Source organism: Pseudophryne corroboree, chromosome 12, assembly GCF_028390025.1.
Source record: "Pseudophryne corroboree isolate aPseCor3 chromosome 12, aPseCor3.hap2, whole genome shotgun sequence".
In the NCBI taxonomy this organism is placed as follows: Eukaryota; Metazoa; Chordata; class Amphibia; order Anura; family Myobatrachidae; genus Pseudophryne; species Pseudophryne corroboree.
The window spans coordinates 153959323-153982320 of record NC_086455.1 but is presented as its reverse complement, the minus strand read 5'-3'; the positions used below and the strand labels follow the sequence as shown (position 1 = coordinate 153982320).

General features: G+C 47.1%; 1 protein-coding gene across 1 annotated transcript in view; it reads left to right on the top strand.

Moving 5' to 3' along the window:
- The first annotated feature begins 1980 nt into the window (after positions 1-1980).
- Positions 1981-22998, top strand: part of FLRT2 (fibronectin leucine rich transmembrane protein 2) — a 93753-nt gene continuing 72735 nt past the window's right edge. The window contains exon 1 of the mRNA XM_063948205.1: positions 1981-2381. The gene's annotated coding sequence lies outside the window, so the exon portion shown is untranslated. The remainder of the gene's footprint in view (positions 2382-22998) is intronic.

Here is a 22998-nt window from a genome sequence, read left to right as displayed (position 1 = left end):
TCTTATACTGTATGCCCGTTATATAATGACCTGAGGGGCAAAATAATATACATTATATAGCCATCATTACACACAGACTCCTCCCTTATTACCTGTGTAGCAGGAGCGGAACTACCATTGGTGCAGCAGGTGCATTGCACCGGGGCCCCTGAGGACTTAGGGGCCCGCTGCTGCCCAGACCAGCAATGATTATCCTCTGGCCCCTCCACAGACCATTTTGAGCAATGATGGATGAATGGCCCAGTGCAGAGAGCAGCGTGGGCCTCATTGCCTGAAGGAACTGCCCCTTACCTTATGTAGGCAGGCTGACCATGTGTGTACCGGACTGCCAGAGGAGTCCTGCCACCTGTAACTGGCACTGCCAGAGTATGCCTGACTGAGTGCCAAACGGAGGAAAGCACAAGGGGTGGTGGCCCCTGTTACAGACAGAGCAGAGGCCGCTGTGTTCCTGCCCCCGCCAAGGTACACGCCCCCTGTTCTCCACACCATGTAGGACATTGTGCTTATACCTCTGTCACAAACTGCCTCCACCTATCACCCACTGCCTCCCCCTGACACTCCCTGCCTCTCCCTGTCACCCCTTGCCTTCCGCTGTTTTCCTCTGCCTCTCTATGTCAATCACTGCCTCTCATTGCCACCTATTGCCATGTGGCATATTGTGTACTTGGGTTGGGGTAGAGGAGGGGGGCCCAAATTATATGTTTGCTCCTGGGCCCACAACTCACAAGTTCTGCCACTGCTGTGTAGTGTATTGTTATAGGGGCTAATTCAGACCCAGGGGAGAGAGGCGCATGCAGGACGTCGGGCACAGCAGGAGGAGCAGCCTTGGGTGCTGCAGCAGGCCGGGGTGCAGCAGAAGGAGCAACATGGTGTGAAGCAGGTTGAGCAGCAGGAGATGCAGCAGCAGGTGGAGCAGCCCGGGGTGCAGCAGGTTGAGCAGCATTGGGGTGCAGCAGGAGATGCAGCACTACGCAGCACAGCAGCAGGTGGAGCAGCCCATAGTGCAGCAGGAGGAGCAGCATGGTGTGCAGCAGGTGGAGCAGCATTGGGGAGCAGCAGGAGATGCAGCAGCACGCAGCACAGCAGCAGGTGGAGCAGTCCAAAGTGCAGCAGGAGGAGTAGCATGGCGTGCAGCAGGTGGAGCAGCATTGGGGAGCAGCAGGAGATGCAGCAGTACGCAGCACAGCAGCAGGTGGAGCAGCATGGTGTGCAGCAGGAGGAGCAGCATGGTGTGCAGCAGGAGGAGCAGCAGGTTGAGCAGCAGCACAGGGCACAGCAGCAGGTGGAGCAGCCCGGAGTGCAGCAGGTGGAGCAGCATTGGGGTGTAGCAGGAGATGCAGCAGTACGCAGCACAGCAGCAGGTGGAGCAGCCCGTAGTGTAGCAGGAGGAGCAGCATGGTGTGCAGCTGCAGCAGGTGGAACAGCATTGGGTAGCAGCAGGAGATGCAGCAGTACGCAGCACAGCAGCAGGTGGAGCAGCCTGTAGTGCAGCAGGAGGGGCAGCATAGTGTGCAGCAGGTGGAGCAGCAGGAGATGCAGCAATAGGCAGCACAACAGCAGGTGGAGCAGCATGGTGTGCAGCATGAGGAGCAGCATGGTGTGCAGCAGGTGGAGCAGCATGATGAGCAGCATGGTGTGCAGCAGGTGGAGCAGCATGGTGTGCAGCATGGTGTGCAACAGGTGGAGCAGCATGGTGTGCAGCAGGTGGAGCAGCATGGTGTGCAACAGGTGGAGCAGCATGGTGTGCAGTATGAGGAGCAGCATGGTGTGCAGCATCAGGTGGAGCAGCGTGGTGTGCAGCATGAGGAGCCGCATGGTGTGCAGTATGAGGAGCAGCATGGTGTGCAGCGGGAGGAGCAGCATGGTGTGCAGCAGCAGGTGGAGCAGCAGCAGCAGCACAGGGCACACACAGCCATGAGCAGGGAGGTGAGGAGTGACAGATGATTTGCATGGCCCCGCCCAGAGCGGGGGTTTAATGTGTGCAGTGCTGCGAGTGGCCGGGAGTCGGGAGGCTGGGATCTGGGAGGCTGGAGCTGCCGCTGCTGCGATCACAGGCACCGGGAGGAGGATATACAGCGCTGCTGCTGCGGGCTCTGGATTACCGGCATTGGGGAGCGGGCATGTCCCATCCGTGCACCGGGCGCCGGCTGTGGAGGAGACGCGCCCTGGAAGATGCTTCTCTCTGCTGAGGGCTCTCGGATCGCGCAGGACACCCCCCGGGGGAAGCGGCAGACACCGGACTCCCGGCTGCCCGGCGGTATCGGGGCGCCCCGGGGCTGTGCTGGATTGTGCCCGAAACTTTCCCCGGATCTCTCCTTATGTAGGAGCGGAGCCTGCCCGGGATTATGCTGAGCTCTGCGGAGGACCCGACACCCGTCCAGGTACCGGCACATAGGGTGTCACTGGTGGGGACTAGGGGGAGCGATAGGTGTCTTTGGTGGGAACTAGGGGGAGCTATAGGTGTCTTTGGTGGGTTCTAGGGTGAGCTATAGATATCTTTGGTGAGTACTAGGGTGAGCTATAGGTGTCACTACTAGGGTGAGGTATAGGTGTCCTTGGTGGGTACTAGGGTGAGCTATAGGTGTCTTTGGTGGGTACTAGGGTGAGCTATAGGTGTCACTACTAGGGTGAGCTATAGGTGTCTTTGGTGGGTACTAGGGTGAGCTATAGGTGTCACTGGTAGGTGCTAGGGTAAGCTATAGGTGTCTTTGAGTACTAGCCTAGGGTGAGCTGTAGGTGTCGCTGGTGGGTACTAGGGTAAGCTATAGGTGTCTTTGGTGGGTACTAGGGTAAGCTATAGGTGTCTTTGGTGGGTACTAGGGGGAGCTATAGGTGTCCTTGGTGGGTACTAGGGGGAGCTATAGGTGTCTTTGGTGGGTACTAGGGTGAGCTATAGGTGTCTTTGGTGAGTACTAGGGTGAGCTATAGGTGTCTGGTGAGTACTAGGGTGAGCTATAGGTGTCATTGGTGAGTACTAGGGTGAGCTATAGGTGTCCCTGGTATGAATGAGCTGTAGGTGGTCGGTATCCCTGGTAGGAATGAGGTGTAGGTGGTCGGTATCCCTGGTAGGAATGAGGTGTAGGTGGTCGGTATCCCTGGTAGGAATGAGGTGTAGGTGGTCGGTATCCCTGGTAGGAATGAGGTGTAGGTGGTCGGTATCCCTGGTAGGAATGAGGTGTAGGTGGTCGGTATCCCTGGTAGGAATGAGGTGTAGGTGGTCGGTATCCCTGGTAGGAATGAGGTGTAGGTGGTCGGTATCCCTGGTAGGAATGAGGTGTAGGTGGTCGGTATCCCTGGTAGGAATGAGCTGTAGGTGGTCGGTGTCGCAAGGAATTAATGGGGGGTTGAGTACATTGGAGAATGAGAGATGAGGAGCAGGAATCTCTCTCTATAGTTGGGTTATTACTGAGAGTCATCTTGGTGTGAGGCATCTAGGGACAGTCTGCAGCAGCAAACGCCATCACTCCCAGTCAGGACTGTATTTGTGTTAACCAAATGGACAGCCAGAGCCTGAAGTCTGGGCTGTAGAGGGTACATACTGTGCCTTGTTTTACTGGCAGGTCACATCCCAGATAACTGGCAAGACTGGGGGGGCTGAGACCCCAAAACCTGCAGCACACACTGGAGCAGTCTTCTTCATAGCTACATGTGATCATGTAAAGCCGGGAAATGTATTCTCCCCCCCCCATTACTCCTATCCTACTCATCCCAGTGCCCGAAGCAGGCATGATATTGTGATGTATCCCCTCTTCCAGCCTGACACTGGATCATACAGCGGAATGACCCGACCAGACCCACATAACATTCCCTCTATACTATAATGTAACACACCATACACTCCGTCACCTATATACTATCACACACACCACTATAGTGATACCACACTAGACAGTGCCCTCATACCTGGGTGCTGCCGGCAGTGTGACAGAGGGTACCCCCCTACCTCCCAAAGAAACACTGTATACAGGGAACATAGGAGCTGCACACTGCCCCCTGATTACTGCCCCTCGGTGATACACTGTATACAGGGGACATAGGTGCTGCACTCTGCCCCCTGATTACTGCCCCTCGGTGATACTGTATACAGGGGACATAGGAGATGCACACTGCCCCCCTGATTCTGCCCCTCTGTGATACTGTATACAGGGGACATAGGAGCTGCACACTGCCCCTTGATTCTGCCCCTCGGTGATACTGTATACAGGGAACGTATGAGATGCACACTGCCCCCTGATTCTGCCCCTTGGTGATACTGTATACAGAGGACATAGGAGATGCACACTGCCCCCTGATTCTGCCCCTCGGTGATACTGTATACAGGGGACATAGGAGATGCACACTGCCCCCTGATTCTGCCCCTTGGTGATACTGTATACAGGGAATGTATGCGATGCACACTGCCCCCTGATTCTGCCCCTCGGTGATACACTGTATACAGGGAACGTATGAGATGCACACTGCCCCCTGATTCTGCCCCTCGGTGATACACTGTATACAGGGAACGTATGAGATGCACACTGCCCCCTGATTCTGCCCCTCGTGATACACTGTATACAGGGAACGTATGAGATGCACACTGCCCCCTGATTCTGCCACTCGGTGATACACTGTATACAGGGAATGTATGCGATGCACACTGCCCCCTGATTCTGCCCCTCGGTGATATATTGTATACAGGGGACATAGAAGCTGCACACTGCCCCCTGATTCTGCCCCTCGGTGATGCACTGTATACAGGGGACATAGGAGCTGCACGCTGCCCCCTGATTCTGCCACTCGGTGATACACTGTATACAGGGAATGTATGCGATGCACACTGCCCCCTGATTCTGCCCCTTGGTGATATAGTGTATACAGGGGACATAGAAGCTGCACACTGCCCCCTGATTCTGCCCCTCGGTGATGCACTGTATACAGGGGACATAGGAGCTGCACACTGCCCCTCGGTGATACACTGTATACAGGGGACATAGGAGCTGCACACTGCCCCTCGGTGATACACTGTATACAGGGGACATAGGAGCTGCACACTGCCCCCTGATTCTGCCCCTCGGTGATATATTGTATACAGGGGACATAGGAGCTGCACACTGCCCCCTGATTCTGCCCCTCGATGATACACTGTATACAGGGGACATAGGAGCTGCACGCTGCCCCCTGATTCTGCCCCTCGGTGAAGCAGTTTGCAGTCAGGAGCAGCCTGGGAATGACAGGGGTACAGTAGGAAGCGGCATATGGCCATTATGTGCAGTGGCAGCAGGCTCATCCGGTGATGGATCTGAAGGCGATTCTCCCATTAGGTTTAAGTGGTACAAATTGAACAGATTAGGTTATTATGGGTTATGAAGCACAGGCTGGAATTAGTTTATATGTCTGTGTGTGGACATAAAAACCCCATCTCCTGCCTCTATCCCTGGCTGTGCCTGGACACATCTCAGAAGCTACCTGGACAGCCTCCACAGTGCAGGAGGCATACCAGGCACAGGGGTGACCCTCTGCTTCTGCCTTGTGAAGTTCCAGATCTGGAGGTGGGATGCAGAATATCCAGCCAGGTAGATGCACAGTGCAGAACATCTGACACTACCCTGCAGAAACCTGTGTATTACCAACCCCACCTGTATCCAGGCAATCCCTAAATCCCCCGGACGTACAATAGAATTTGACAAGCTGGGAACACAATTTAGGAAAAACACTTGCAACACTCAGTAGAATAAGTGGGTCCTTGTAAATGTTTCAGGTATGAATTATATTCAGGGTTTGACATCTACACAGAATTAGTCATACAGTAGCAATAAGGAAAGTCTGTAAATAGGTGTGACATCTACTATATAGATAGGTGACAACAGGATGGGAGATTAGCAGCACTGCTGTGGGAACAGTGGCCGTCTCCCATCCAGTCTCTCCCTTCATAATAATGTGGGTAGCGGTGGATTGTGTAAGACTGTGATGTCTGCTGGCTGGAAAGATTGGAGTTATGATTAGTATATATGATATGGGGGGGGGGGGGGACTTGTGGTCCTAGTACAGGTATAGCTGCAGGCTGCTTGTGTTGGGGTGAACAGTCTTTGTGCAATGTATGAGACCGTCTCAGGGCAGCTTACCTGATGTTCTTCCTTTTTGGAGAAATCATCTCCCTGCAGGAATTTTAGTCCGAGCCTACAATGTAATAATAACATATAGTATATACTGTAGGGGGATAATACAGGATTTTGCAAAATGAGAACCTTCCTCTGCCTTTCACCAAAATATTCCTATAGTATTAATTTGGATGCTCTTCAACTGCTACATAAACTATACAGCCATGATTATGCCGTTCCTCTGGGAAAGCAGCAGCACTGATCTGAGAACATAGCAGTATGTCTGCATGTGGTGCAGCCCAGGGTTCCTGCAAAATCCCCCCTGCTCCTGCCTCTCTGTGCATGGGATTTTTTAAGCTGTTTATTTAGAGCCACCGTTCCCGCTGAGCTGAAGCCTGGAAATGATAATGGTAATAAATGCAACTTGCTAGGAAAGATCCAGCAGATTGTGAATGAGCCCTTCTAGGCGGAGAACCCCCTTACATTGCTCCTTTTATCACTGTCCTTTCTGGGTTGCTCATTTTAGGGCAGGATACGACCCAGAGCCTGGATGTACTAGGGTCTCAGAAAATGGTGGAAGGTATTTATTGGAATAAAAAACCTTCTCTCTCTCTCTAACGGAGCGGTTTCTACTGAGTTGATTCAAATTCAGTTCATTACTGACCTCTGTCTGTAAGAACTGTGCAGCCATTGTGCTGTGCAGCGATGAATCCCAGCAGTTTTCTCCAACACCAGGATTCATTTTCACCATAAATCTATACAAATTGCAGAATTGCAGCCTATGGAATGGGGAAGTTGTGTGTGTGTGTGTGTGTGGGGGGGGGGGGTTATATTACATTGCTGCTCTCGGGAACCGTTATGTAGCAAGAAAAGTTAGGTGAACGAGCTGCAAAAATCATTTTATAAATAAAAAATAAATAAAATATATATATATATATATATATATATATATATATATAATGTTTTACTATTTAAAAAAAACAAACAACTTATTTAATTTGAGTGATGTGAGCATTTTAATAGCATGGAGTCACAAGATGTTCCTGTAACACAGCTGAATTGGTAATATATGGGCCTTACATACTTACTAATAAGGTTATTCTTCTTCGTCTTATTTTTATTATTATTAATCATCGTCATCCTCATCATAATAATGTATTTTTGTGTCTAGATAGATGGTATTCAGTAATAGGAGACAATATATCAAATTGTAGAACTTTTATGTTCTTGTACACAACCTGCCGTACATATTGAGGAAACTTTCAACCCCCTGACAGCAACTCGTATATTGTGTGTGTGTGTGTAATTGGCTTTAGAGGATGGTGTGTACTGTTGTATATTAATGACTATTGAGTATTGACTTGTTCTGTACTCCTGCAGATACAGCTACTGCTGAATTTCACATTCAGGTATTGGGTCTATCGTTCCGGATAAAGTTTTCCAGATTGGAAATGGGGGTGGGGTGTATTGGGGCGACGTTAGCTGTAATTTAGGGCCTTGTGTCTACAATCTTGTATCTTACTGTAACTTCAATTTTGAAAATGACTCTTCCACTAAACTTCCCCTCCTTCTATCAGATCCTATACCTGTATATAAATATTATTTATTTGTTTTTACTTTATATCAAAGATGTAGCATAAAAATAAGAAAAAACAAACCGAATATTAAAATATTAACAATTGTATCTTAAAAAAAAAAAATCAACTAGAAAAATTCTTTATAAAAATAAAATATACTTAATATATTCAGTGATATTGATTTTTGGTCGATCAGTAGACATTGTAACCATTCAGCCTTGATCTGTAGTCCCAGGGTCTCTGGCTCTCACTGTGTACTCACCACCAGTGCTATAAATGAGGGAGCTGATATTTTATTTTTCTCCAGAGCAAAATTCAATTTCCCCAGAATACACAGTTTAGAAGCAGAGACCATTGTGGCGGAGTCATTTGTGTGTACACTGGAAATGGTTTAATGCTTTCTACCAGGTTTATAGAGAGGCATACGCAGGAAAATCAGCCATGCAAGATGCATCTTTATCATAATCAACACCGGCAGATACTGTATTAAAGAGGCTCTAGCTGAATGTGATTATTAAAGAGCTTTTAAAATATGGAATTTATTTAGCTTGATTTACATAGAAATGAGTGTATCTGAGACCTATTTTATGTAAGTACAAGTTATTCTGAACCAGAGGGGGGAGATATAAAGAGTCGAGGGAAAAGCTTGAAGCAAAGGTCATGTCAGATGTTGAAATTGTAGCTTTTGTTGGAAAAGAGCAAATGTTATTAATAGTGTTCTTACTGCGATGCGCTGCATGCAAATGGAACAAAATGCAACCGCTGAATGCAGAGTCACACAGCCCCCCCGCAGCTGATTCCCTGGGTTACAGAGCAGGCCACTATCCCGTCCTAAGGCGCACTCACTGTAACGTGCCCAGGTAACTCCTCTCCTGCTGCAGATTTCCCTAATCCGTGCACCCTCAACAGACACTGTAAATTTGGACATTTTATAAATGTTGTTGCACTAGATTTAGGCTTCAGGTGATTAGCAAATGCATGGGGAAATGTTCGTCAGAGAAATCCGGAAAACAGCTTCTCTATCGGGGACTGCTTCACCTCTTTAGTGAATAGGGAGAACTTTTGGCAAAAGTAACCAGTGGAGAAAGCTCTCCTCTCTCATTATTAAATACACCCGATAGAGACCTGTCATTTTGCTTTGCTGTCCCCATCAAATCAGTGTCTCCTTTGGAATATCTCTCTGAAGCGCAGACAAATAAATACTTCAGAAAGAGCTCAGAGGGGAGTTCAAAGGCCTCTCTGCTCACTACATTATGTTCCATGTGACTGTGGTTGACTTGGTAGTCAGACTGTGCAAAATGATAAATCATCAATGGCAACCTGAAGAAACAAATCAAGGGAAATGGTCATTAAAAAAGATTCTTCTTACAGACTGCACAGTGACTTCAGTAAATACATAAATAAATAAAAATACACCATTTTTTTAATGAGATTGTTGCTTTAAACTGCACATGTCACCTATTCGTGCTGAAGGCAGCCATGTTTTGGGCTGTGCCTCCTACTGTACCTCCGTGAAGTGACTTGATTCTTGGCCAGTGATTGGCTGCACTGTCACGTAGGTTGCTTAACCCTCCTCAATGTCCGTCTTCCCTGTTTGTAGGTCACTCGTCCACTTTATTAAAGTAACCGTTCTGAAACTGTATTTGCTTTACCTCAATGAGGTGTCACGTTGCTTTGACATAAACAGCCATCAGCGGCCTTGCAACCTCTCGTAAATGCACGCTATTCTATTCATCGGAGATGCTGCATGATGGTTCTGAGCACAACCTCCTGTAAATAATATATGAAACCTCATAAATGATCTGATCAGTGTGTGATCAATCCTCCATTATACAATATATCCATTATAAAAACAGTCAGGTCTCTTTAACGTTGAGCTACACGCTATAAATTATTAACAGGGATATATAAAGCATGACCAGGGCCTCTATACTGGTTTCTCTCTGCAGGACCGATACATTAATAACCGAGAGAGCGCCATTTATAGCTAGAGTACAGAAATACACTGTAGCCTTTAATGGTACACTTATTGTGCTCTAAGAATACATGTATTAATGCAGAGACTGTATATTGCTCCCCCTGTATACACATATCAGGGATGCAATCTGGCTATGCATTAATGTCTATGCACAGGCCCGTTGAGTGAGAAAACTTGCAATTGTCTTATCACATGGATGAGATTTAAGCAACAGGACCCCCTATCCCCTCCCCCAACCCTCTCTCCTACCCAACAATTATTGTCAGTATAGGAATGAAATTGAATAAAATAAATTGTAACTATAAGTCTTCCATCTCCAGCTTTCCTGACTTGGCCCAGCTACTGGATGCTAGACTGTTCAGGCCATGAAGCAAGTCCCTGTGCTCTTCACTTATCACTTTGCGGGAGATGTATTAAAAGTTCTTAAGTGGAGATTCTAGCTACCATGATTGATTGCTATGGGCAACTACTCCAGCTACCCTCTTTAGAATGTTTTGACACACTTCCAGTTATTCTCCTAGCTGGATGATCAGAAAGTAGGTGTGGACTCACTGGAATGTGGGAGTGGTTGATTGTGATTGGGTGGGGCTTGGACAGAAAGGGATGGGGGTTATTTATTCCGATTTATCTTTTTTGGTTGTTGGTTCTTGTTCTCTTCTCTCTCCAGTTCCATAATGTATTACATGCTAAATGAGTATGAATAATTCTATCTAACGCACTAACTCCTATAAGTGTCCCTGTATTGGGCCATAGCCTCTTGAGCCTGATATGTTGTATCTTGTTGTACAGAGCTCTGTAGATAAGTTCCTCCAAAGAATTTATTTGATTCCAAAATCTTCAATATCTTCCCCTTTTCGTTATTACGCCTTTGGTGTAGCATTGTGCTTGTAGCGGAAAGTTGGGTTTTTCCCTTCAGAAAGTACAGTGAAGTGTGCGCCCTGTCTGTGATCGCAATACACATTGCATCGGCTTGTTGCAAATTTAAATACGTCAACGCTTGACAATGCAGAACTGTCCGGCCTTCTCATTGCACAGCCGTATAGAGAGGACAAGAGGAGTCTGATGGAAGTGATATTTTAGACAAACAAAATGATGTGAATCGTGATCAGACTTTCGTTGGACACAAAATGAAATTCCCATTTAAGTTTGCAAAGAATTTTTTCTCATTTTTTTTTCTTTTTTTTTTTTTTTTTAGTGCAATTTATGTTTATTAAGGATCAACATAAAAAAGAGAAGAAAAAATAGAAAACTTTGTTAAGTATTGAAAGGAAAAGCACTTGTGACCAGTTTGTCATCATACAGGTTATACATATTATCAGCAGTGTTTAATTAACAGGTGCAAGTAAATGGTGAAAGGGTATCGGAGTGGGATCAGGTTCCGGAGTTTAATTACAGCCACGTATTGTCCATATTTCTGAAGCTGAATCGCTCTATCTATCTATCTATCTATCTATCTATCTATCTATCTATCTATCTATCTATCTATCTATCTATCTATCTATCTATCTATCTATCTATCTATCTATCTATCTATCTATCTATCTTATAAGTACTGTATATATGTTTGCAGAAAACAAAACCCTAAAATATACCCAGCAATTCTCATGCAGTGGGAAGCATTGCTCCTGCAGCCCCCTAATCACTGCAATCATTCAGTGCAGGTAATTGCCGCGTCAGTGGGAAGTTTGGGAGCAGAGCCTTCTGCATGGGACGGAAAGCGCTGTGGGTTGGAGTCTCTGCAGCTGTTTTATAAGGACAGTAAAAATATCTTTGTCCAGTGACCTCACGCCGTTAGGAATAATCCTGGTTTATTTTCCCTGGTTTTCCTAACCAGTCACTAGGTGCCTTGTATACGTTATCCCGGATCCCGTATAGGTGTATGTGGTGGAGGAAAATGCTTTCAGGATGAGCAATTTGACTGTTCAGTAACTCTCTTTACACATGGACAATGCAAAACCTTTATCTGTAAATTGCATTGCGTTGGAATAAACCCTTCCAAGTCTGTAAGGCTGCTAGGGAGTCGGGACGCGCTGTAGCTTTATTATCTGCAATATAATCACCCATAGATGATTCCAGAAGAGTATATTAGGCAGTGTAACTAGCCCCGGGCAGTGAGCTGCTGAAAGATGTTAGAACAAGACTCGGGGTTTAGTACAGGGCAATGACGCTGTGTAATTAGTGCTGCACTACATCTCTCAGCATCTTCTGCCGGCCGGGGGCCTTGGGAGTTGGTCATTAACAGTCGGAGGAGCGCCTAGTTAATATTAGACTATATTTCATCTCATTACACTTAGGGCAGAGGGTAACTGTGAGACGTTGGGTAATAAGGCATTACACGGTAGTAGTGAATGACCGCACAGCGCAGTATTTTTAGAAACGTATCCATTATTTTGTATCTAGAGCAAGATTGCATTATTTGGGCTTGTGACTCAGTAGGCCAGTCTCTAACCACTAGTATATAGAGCATACTGTATATATGACTCATATAATCTGGCCGTATATGTAGCAGAGCTGTGGAATCTGGAATGCTTTTTTCTTAGCTCACCATCTCCCCCTTTTGGTCAAACTGGGAACTTTCCTTTCCAGAATATTTTCAGATCCTGATATTTGGAAGTTACGATGGATACAGTCTGCATGTGATTATAAGTGCATTATAAAGCTCGGTGCTCTGTTCTGTGTCCGTTATTTTATTAGGAACCCCCCCCCCGGGTAGAATATTAAAGTGTGTTTGTTGCCTACAGTGTGTTGACAAATCTCAGTTTATGCTTGCGACAACACTGAGGCACAAGGCACCTTGCCATGTCTCATTTCCAGTGGACGGACAGGCTGCATTTTCGTGACCCATCCCCACGGGGGGCAGCCAGCAATGCGCTTTGCAGTGGCTGTGCAGTTTCTGGCGCACGTGCGCAGCATAGTCTGTTTATTGTGTACTTGGAGGCTTCTGAATTATTTACCAATAATTTATCTGGAGCTGCTGCTATAAGCAGAACAAACCGTTAATGCAGACTAAACAAAGAGGCTCCCCGTGGTTTCGCCAGAGGGGATGTTTGGATGAAACGCATAAAAAAATAAAATGAGAGCACACTATCGCCGCTCCCCGCCACAGCGCGCCCGCCAGTCTTCTGCTCTTCCCTCATTGTGAAATCAGTCGGCTTCTGCCTGTATGTTGCAGCCATGTTGTTGCTGGCTCGGTGTCTGAGGGGAGCGGTGATTGATCAAACCGCCCTGGTTGTTAACTCAGCTTTTCCCGGCTGCAGCTCCCGTTGTCTCGGACAGTTTATGTTAATCCCAGCAAAAATTTGCAGCCTAGCGAGCCACGGTTCCTGAGTTATTTCAGCGATGTTTGCAGCTGAGGAGTGTTCGGTATGCTAAGGAGCTTTAGCAGCTAAAGAGGAAAGCAGGAAAGGTATCACACACTATAGCTGGGTATATTAGTATAAATGTAATTATAATTATTTTCTTAGTAATCATTAACTTGTGTGTGTGTGTGTGTGTGTGTGTGTGTGTGTGTGTGTGTGTGTGTGTGTAGTATTAGCCAGCAGGATGGGGGGGGGGGGGGGGCAGGATATGATTTAATCTTTGCACCCCATAATTTCTTTCTTTCTTTCTTTCTTTCTTTCTTTCTTTTTCTCTTTCTTTTTCTCTTTCTTTTTCTCTTTCTTTTTCTCTTTCTTTTTCTCTTTCTTTTTCTCTTTCTTTTTCTCTTTCTTTTTCTCTTTCTTTTTCTCTTTCTTTTTCTCTTTCTTTTTCTCTTTCTTTTTCTCTTTCTTTTTCTCTTTCTTTTTCTCTTTCTTTTTCTCTTTCTTTCTTTCTTTCTTTCTTTCTTTCTTTCTTTCTTTCTTTCTTTCTTTCTTTCTTTCTTTCTTTCTTTCTTTCTTTCTTTCTTTCTTTCTTTCTTTCTTTCTTTCCTTGTTCTGCGAGGGGAGCTGAGGGGGAAGAGGTGAGGAACATATATGTGGGAGGTGAGAAGAGTGCAGGGTTGGTCTGTAGTAAGCCTAGATGGCGGCTTGGGGGTCTGAGCCGCCTCCTTGCACCCCTGTATCAACACCTATGGCCGAGGAGAGAGAACAGACCCATGTTTTATCTGAGGACACATAACTAGTTGCTCCTGAAGCTGTTGATCAGACAAAGCAATACCTGGTAATAACTCAGTAATCTGCGCTGCATATCTGAGTACTGTCACAGTAATCTGTGCTGCACATCTGAGTTATTGTCACAGTAATCTGCACTGCACATCTGAGTACTGTCTCAGTAATCTGCACTGCACATCTGAGTACTGTCACAGTAATCTGCGCTGCACATCTGAGTACTGTCACAGTAATCTGTGCTGCACATCTGAGTTATTGTCACAGTAATCTGCACTGCACATCTGAATACTGTCACAGTAATCTGTGCTGCACATCTGAGTTATTGTCACATTAATCTGCACTGCACATCTGAGTACTGTCTCAGTAATCTGCACTGCACATCTGAGTACTGTCACAGTAATCTGCGCTGCACATCTGAGTACTGTCACAGTAATCTGTGCTGCACATCTGAGTACTGTCACAGTAATCTGTGCTGCACATCTGAGTTATTGTCACAGTAATCTGCACTGCACATCTGAATACTGTCACAGTAATCTGTGCTGCACATCTGAGTTATTGTCACATTAATCTGCACTGCACATCTGAGTTATTGTCACAGTAATCTGCACTGCACATCTGAATACTGTCATAGTGATCTGCACTGCACATCTGAATACTGTCACAGTAATCTGCACTGCACATCTGAGGACTGTCACAGTAATATGTGCTGCACATCTGAGGACTGTCACAGTAATCTGTGCTGCACATCTGAGGACTGTCACAGTAATCTGCGCTGCACATCTGAGTATTGTCACAGTGATCTGCACTGCACATCTGAGTATTGTCACAGTGATCTGCGCTGCACATCTGAGTATTGTCAGTCATCTGCACTGCACATCTGAGTATTGTCACAGTAATCTGCGCTGCACATCTGAGTATTGTCACAGTCATCTGCGCTGCACATCTGAGTATTGTCACAGTAATCTGTGCTGCACATCTGAGTATTGTCACAGTAATCTGCGCTGCACATCTGTACTGTCACAGTAATCTGCGCTGCACATCTGTACTGTCACAGTCATCTGCGCTGCACATCTGAGTATTATCACAGTAATCTGCGCTGCACATCTGAGTACTGTCACAGTGATCTGCACTGCACATCTGAGTATTGTCACAGTCATCTGCGCTGCACATCTGAGTATTGTCACAGTCATCTGCGCTGCACATCTGAGTATTGTCACAGTAATCTGTGCTGCACATCTGAGTATTGTCACAGTAATCTGCGCTGCACATCTGTACTGTCACAGTAATCTGCGCTGCACATCTGTACTGTCACAGTCATCTGCGCTGCACATCTGAGTATTATCACAGTAATCTGCGCTGCACATCTGAGTACTGTCACAGTGATCTGCACTGCACATCTGAGTATTGTCACAGTCATCTGCGCTGCACATCTGAGTATTGTCACAGTCATCTGCGCTGCACATCTGTACTGTCACAGTAATCTGCGCTGCACATCTGAGTATTATCACAGTAATCTGCGCTGCACATCTGAGTACTGTCACAGTGATCTGCACTGCACATCTGAGTATTGTCACAGTAATCTGTGCTGCACATCTGAGTATTGTCACAGTAATCTGCGCTGCACATCTGTACTGTCACAGTAATCTGCGCTGCACATCTGAGTATTATCACAGTAATCTGCGCTGCACATCTGAGTATTATCACAGTAATCTGCGCTGCACATCTGAGGACTGTCACAGTGATCTGCACTGCACATCTGAGTATTGTCACAGTAATCTGTGCTGCACATCTGAGTATTATCACAGTAATCTGCACTGCACATCTGAGTATTGTCACAGTAATCTGTGCTGCACATCTGAGTATTATCACAGTAATCTGCATATCTGGCTGTTGCATTAACCTTCCTTATATCTGGTAGCGCTGGACAATCAGCTATTGCACTGAACTGTACTGAATGTCCTGTGCTAAACACATTGCAGGTGATATTTTATTATATTAGTTACAGTCCTGCCCAGTCTGCATTAGAACCAGTAACTCTCTGAGTAAATATTTAGAAGCCATGCTCCGCACATGGCAATTAGTGAGAAGTGCCATTTCTTCTTCCTACAACCACAATCTTTGCATGGAACAATCTCGCTGCTATGTGGTTGTAGAGGTGCTCCGGCAGTACATACAATAAATGGCTACATGGCTGTGACATATCGGAGCCCTTAGCGGCTGCAATGAGTCGTACTGTGGTGAATATGTAGCTGGAGAGCCTATAGAAGCTTCATCCTCATCAGAGAGCACGCATCATCTGATCCAGGAGAGGCACGAGCTTCCTCTGGGGTTGTCTGGTGATCACACTAGCACAATATACTGTCCGCGATATCTGGGCAGCTGCCTCTTACAGCTACCACTGTGGGTGGAAGAGCAGCTTCCGCAGAACCTCTTGTAGTATCTCTATCTTGAAGCATCTCAGACACGTTCCCCAGTTCTCCTGATGTCTTAGTAATGGTTCTGTAATGCAGACCCTGGAAGTCAGGACTCTGAGAAGCTAAAGTTGCATTGATAGACGGGAGGGTGACCTGGAGTTAGCAATTTAAGGAGTTTTGTGAGTTGGTATCTGTACTTTCTAAGAGCTCGTTGCAGTGTAATTGTCAGACTGTGGGTGAGCTGACGCTGGTGATCTGCAGTGCTGGGTCCTCATTGCTGGATTGTGGGGGAGCTGATGCTGGTGCTCTGCAGAGCTGGGTCCTCATTGCTGGATTGTGGGGGAGCTGATGCTGGTGCTCTGCACAGCTGGGTCCTCATTGCTGGATTGTGGGGGAGCTGACGCTGGTGCTCTGCATAGCTGGGTCCTCATTGCTGGATTGTGGGGGAGCTGACGCTGGTGCTCTGCAGAGCTGGGTCCTCATTGCTGGATTGTGGGTGAGCGGACGCTGGTGCTCTGCAGAGCTGGGTCCTCATTGCTGGATTGTGGGGGAGCGGACGCTGGTGCTCTGAAAAGCTGGGTCCTCATTGCAGGATTGTGGGGGAGCTGATGCTGGTGCTCTGCAGAGCTGGGTCCTCATTGCTGGATTCTGGGGGAGCTAACGCTGGTGCTCTGCAGAGCTGGGTCCTTATTGCTGGATTGTGTGTGAGCTGACGCTGGTGCTCTGCAGAGCTGGGTCCTCATTGCTGGATTCTGGGGGAACTGACGCTGGTGATCTGCAAAGCTGGGTCCTCATTGCTGGATTGTGGGGGAGCGGACGCTGGTGCTCTACAGAGCTGGGTCCTCATTGCTGGATTGTGGGGGAGCTGACGCTGGTGCTCTGCACAGCTGGGTCCTCATTGCTGGATTGTGGGGGAGCTGACGCTGGTGCTCTGAAGAGCTGGGTCCTCATTGCTGGATTGTGGGGGAGCGGGCGCTGGTGCTCTACAGAGCTGGGTCCTCATTGCTGGATTGTGGGGGAGCTGACGTTGGTGCTCTGCACAGCTGGGTCCTCATTGCTGGATTGTGGGGGAGCTGACGCTGGTGCTCTGCAGAGCTGGGTCCTCATTGCTGGATTGTGGGGGAGCGGACGCTGGTGCTCTACAGAGCTGGGTCCTCATTGCTGGATTGTGGGGGAGCTGACGCTGGTGTTCTGCACAGCTGGGTCCTCATTGCTGGATTGTGGGGGAGCTGACGCTGGTGCTCTACAGAGCTGGGTCCTCATTGCTGGATTGTGGGGGAGCTGACGCTGGTGCTCTGCACAGCTGGGTCCTCATTGCTGGATTGTGGGGGAGCTGACGCTGGTGCTCTGAAGAGCTGGGTCCTCATTGCTGGATTGTGGGGGAGCGGGCGCTGGTGCTCTACAGAGCTGGGTCCTCATTGCTGGATTGTGGGGGAGCTGACGTTGGTGCTCTGCACAGCTGGGTCCTCATTGCTGGATTGTGGGGGAGCTGACGCTGGTGCTCTGCAGAGCTGGGTCCTCATTGCTGGATTGTGGGGGAGCGGACGCTGGTGCTCTACAGAGCTGGGTCCTCATTGCTGGATTGTGGGGGAGCTGACGCTGGTGTTTTGCACAGCTGGGTCCTCATTGCTGGATTGTGGGGGAGCTGACGCTGGTGCTCTGCAGAGCTGGGTCCTCATTGCTGGATTGTGAGGGAGCTAGCACAGTCCTGTGGGTTTGGCCTGATTTACTATCCACGTTATTACCATTGGGAAGAGTTTTCTTGCGCGAAGCGAGTTGAGCGAAGCGAGTCCACAAGGGTGCATGTTTCTGCTGATTGTGACACTCAAAAACTAGAGAAAAAACTTGTCAACCTTTTTTGTGTTGATTATTGTCATGTTGACCTTTTGTATCTGTCGACCCACCTTACCCACTGTCTACTTTTTACCTGTCGACCTTTTGATCCTGTCAAATTAAAGCTTGCTGACCATACAGGGTCGATCTAATGACTGTCTATCTAACCATACCCCATTGTTGGTGCTCCTTCCTAGTTTCTGTAGAGCCGGCACTGAGCGGTCCTGTTATCTGGAGTCAGTCCATTGGCTGTGGTCCTGGGATATCATTTTTGGACTTTGAGTGACCTCACGTTAGTACCTGTGTCTGGGAATCTCACGGTTGTAGGTAGCATGGCCACTGAGGTCCCAGTAGCCTATTCCAGGAATAATGGTCTGTTGGTGAAATAACTTGGACTAAAGGTCCTTCTTTATCAAGCCCTAACTCCATCAAATATGTCGCTGGAGAAAAGATCATTCTAAAAATTGGGCTGTGTAATAAATCCTTAGTACTGAAGAAGAAAAAAATCACTGATCTACCATTGACCTAGTTAACAGAGGCTACTGCCGTCCCCATAGTCCAAAAAGTTTACCTTTTTTGGAGCCTGCACCCGTTACCCCCCCTCCCCCCCAGTAGCTGCATTGCCAGATGGCATTGGTTACTGTTGCCCATAGGCCCTTCCCATCTTCTCCAATACTGTCTACATAGAGAGAGTTATTGGCATTTTTCTGTAGGAATTTGGCCATTAATGGTCCACGGAGAAACCACCACCAGTGTTTTTGTTCCCCAATGGTCATTGTCCCAACTTCATTTCTAGAAGATATAAATCCCACCAGCTTACATTCTAATGATGCTTTAATATCACAATGCGTTCTTATCTGCAAACTCATGCAAGCAAGCCTTCTGTTCTCCACCTGCCCCGTCTAAACTTTCCAATGTACATTTATACCCATTTATTTTCCATCTTCTGTTTGTGAACCCCGAGCTCCCCTGTGGATATGGTGCAAATTGACAATTCCACAGTAATTGATGTTAATTTTCTCTTTCATTTTGGAACCTTTACAAACAATGGTAAACCCTGCAGATCGAAAGACTCTTTACGTGCTCCCTGTGACTACTGAGGGGAGACGGTATCTTTTAAAACAAGATAAAACATCCATTTAAAATTGTAAATGGAAATTATACACTGACATAGTAACGCGGGCACAGATATCTTTTTTTTAATTATTATTATTTTTGCCCGGAGCTGCGTAACGTGTCGGTGACGGGTGAACACAATGCTTCCCTGTCTCTGCTTAAAGGCACGTCAATAACAGCCTCCTATCTCAAATAAAATCTATATACGCTAGACGGGAAGCGTGAACCCACAGAAATGCTGCATTGTGCAACTTAACCCAATAGCACTAATTTCCTAACTAAAAGCATTCCACTTGCATGATAAGCTTGTTCCTTTATCTGACTCCCAGTTTACTAAGTAACTATATAAAGCATGAAATGCTGGTGTGTGACATTCAAGGGAGTTACCTGCAGACCTCAAAATAGGTCCTTTCACTAAATCGGAGGCTCGGAGCTGTCATGGGATGGAAGTTGGGGCCGTTTTAAGAGTTGCTGTTGCCCAAGGCAATTTTATTCCGCCCTAAGTATGTAGCTGCGCAAGTCACGTCCTGACACCTAGCCCCTGCTTTCACCTGCTCACATGTAATGAGCCAGTGATCCAAATGTGCATAACGTCATTTCTGTACCGGCCCAGCGTGCCCTCTAAACCTTGTCATATTGGTCTTCCATCACCTCATCCCCTTACAGCAATTGGACCAAACTCATGACTTTAAACCTGCATTCTGTACTGAATATAATAACCCCAGCCAATGGAATAAGGCCCTTCGTACTCCGGATCCAAACCACTAGAATCTATAACCATAATATGGGGCTGATTCAAGATGGATTGCAAATTCTGCTAAGTAGTAGAATTTGCAATTCTTGTGTTCGCCCCCCCCCCCCTCCCTCTTGATCAAGCAGAAATTGCAATCACACCGCAAAATGTCTGCGATGGTATAAATTAGTGTTACCTCCTGCCGACGCGGCATGGCTGCACCAGCAGGATCCCCCGCCGCCATCTTTCTGATTGTGGCAGCTGCGTGTGACATTACGCAGTCGCCACGGTCGCGCAACATCCCCCGTTTTCAATAATGCTGCCCCTGTTTCCTCGCCTCTGCCCCCGCAGCGCTCCATCTCCGCATAGGAAACGGAGTGTTGACACCCCCCTGCCCCGCGAATGCAGGCAGAGGCTTTTGCAGTTTCTGCGGGTGCATGCGCTGGACAGGCGCCCACATCCTTTTGATTAGCGATCCAACCCGAATCGGGCCCCGTGTTTGCAGATTTCGATGGCCCAGATTTATCAAGCCTTGGAGAGTGAGAAGTTGCACGGTGATAAAAGCACCAGCCAATCAGCTCACAACTGTCATGTATCAGGCTGTGTTTGAAAAGTGACAGTTATGAGCTGATTGGCTGGTGCTTTATCACCGTGCAAGTCTTCATTCTCCAAGGCTCGATAAATCTGGCTTTATAAAGATTCTTGTTGCTTGTGTTCTGTGCTTAAATGTCCGTCACTAGGGTAAATTTACTAAGATGGGAGTTCTATTTAAGATGGGATGTTGCCCATAGCAACCAATCAGATACTCCTTCTCATTTATCTAGCACCTTCTAGAAGATAATGGGGGTCCTTCCGAGTTGTTCACTCGGTAAAAATCTTTGCATCGCAGCGATTTTCCGCTTAATGCGCATGCGCAATGTCCGCACTGCGACTACGCCAAGTAAATTAGCTATGCACTTAGGAATTTTACTCACTGCATTTTCATCGTTCTGGCGATCGTAATGTGATTGACAGGAAATGGGTGTTACTGGGCGGAAACAGGCCGTTTTATGGGCGTGTGGGAAAAAACGCTACCGTTTCCGGAAAAAACGCAGGAGTGGCTGGAGAAACGGGGGAGTGTCTGGGCGAACGCTGGGTGTGTTTGTGACGTCAAACCAGGAACGACAAGCAGTGAAATGATCGCAGACGCCGAGTAAGTCTGAAGCTACTCAGAAACTGCTACGAGGTGTGTAATCGCAATATTGCGAATACATCGTTCGCAATTTTAAGATGCTAAGATTCACTCCCAGTAGGCGGCGGCTTAGCATGAGCAAATCTGCTAAAATTCACTTGCAAACGAACAACTCGGAATGACCCCCAATACCTGGAATCTGATTGGTTGCTATAGGCAACATCCCATCTTAAATAGAACTCCCATCTTAGTAAATTTACCCCACTGTCTTTAGACCGCAATATTTTATTTGTATTAATATTACTGTTATAATATCCATCCGCAGATCCGTGCAGGTGTTTTGCTATTCTCAAAGCTGGGTTATTTTCCTGACATGTAGCTAGACCCTTCCCTCAGCCGTACAGGAGGCCGCTGTGTCGCCATGTTTGCCGCAAGTTATGCGATTGCTGTAACAGTGTTCCTAAAGCTAAGCGCTTTCTCAGTTATGTTTTCAATAAGCGAGGTTCATTTACTGCTAGTCCCTTTCTCAGGGTTTTTTATATATTATAATTATATATATATATATATATATACTGACACCCTGTAACGTTATGGCAGATGATGACCTCTGCGAGAAGCCAGCGTTGCCTCGTGTGCTGATGGAGGGAGATGTTTTCTGCTGTGAGATTTTATCGTCCGCATTTGTCTCTGGAAATGCTGGTAAACTCCTTTGGGCTGCAGTAATCCACGTTGTGTTTCTGATATCCTAGGGGTCAGTGTCACGCAAGCGACTTATTACAGCAACAATTCACCTCTCATTCCTGTAACTGCAGCAGCTATTAATGCTGTTATTCATGATTTTCAGCTGCAGTGTAGAATCCAAAAGGAAAATCGTTAGCTGCTTGTTTAAGAGAATTAATATTGAAGTCTTTATGGAATACAAGATATGACCTTATAGCGGACCTGACATGCAGCTTAAAACCTAATATTATTAGTACAGCCTTAGAGCAATGGGGGTCATTCCGAGTTGATCGCTAGCTGCATTTGTTCGCTGTGCAGCGATTAGGCAAAAAAAGGCACTTCTGCGTATGCGGTGCAATGCGCACGCACGACGTACTATAACAACGAACTATGTAGTCACACACAGGGTCTAGCGAAGCTTTTCAGTCGCACTGCTGGCTGCAGAGTGATTGACATGAAGTGGGCGTTTCTGGGTGGCAACTGACTGTTTTCATGGAGTGTTCGGACAAACGCAGGCGAGCCACGAAAAACGCAGGCGAGCCACGAAAAACGCAGGCGTGGGAACGCAGGGCGTGTTTGTGACGTCAAATCAGGAACTGAACAGTCTGAAGTGATCGCAAGCGCTGAGTAGGTCTGGAGGTACTCTGAAACTGCACAAGATTATTTTGTAGCCGCTCTGCGATCCAGTCGTTCGCACTTCTGCTAAGCTAAAATACACTCCCAGTGGGAGGCGGCATAGCGTTTGCACGGCTGCTAAAAATAGCTAGCAAGCGATCAACTCGGAATGACCACCAATGTGCAGTTACTAAGACAAGTCTTAACAAAAGGAATGGGGTTGTTGGGTCGACACTATTTAGGTCAACAACTATTGGTCGACAGGCACTAGGTCGACACCTGGCAAAGGTCAACATGGTCGGCAGGTCAACATGGAAAGGGTCGATGTGGAAAAATATCGACATGAGTTGTTGTATTTTTTGTGGCGTTTTCTTCGTAAAGTGACTGGGAACCCCAATGAGTGCATCGTGTGCGCTCGCCATGCTTTGGTTACTATTCCCAATCGTAGTCCATGTGGATCGTAAAGTATGAAAAAGTTCCAAAAATTTTTAAAAAATTGTGAAAAACTCATGTCAACCTTTTCATGTGTCGACCTTTGTCATGTCGACACAGTGCCCATGTCAACCGTTTCTAGGCGTCGACCTAATGCATGTCGACCAATAGTGGTCGATCTAATGACTGTCGACCTGAGGACCGTATTCCTAACAAAACTGGCTGTAGAGTGTAAGAAGCGAGC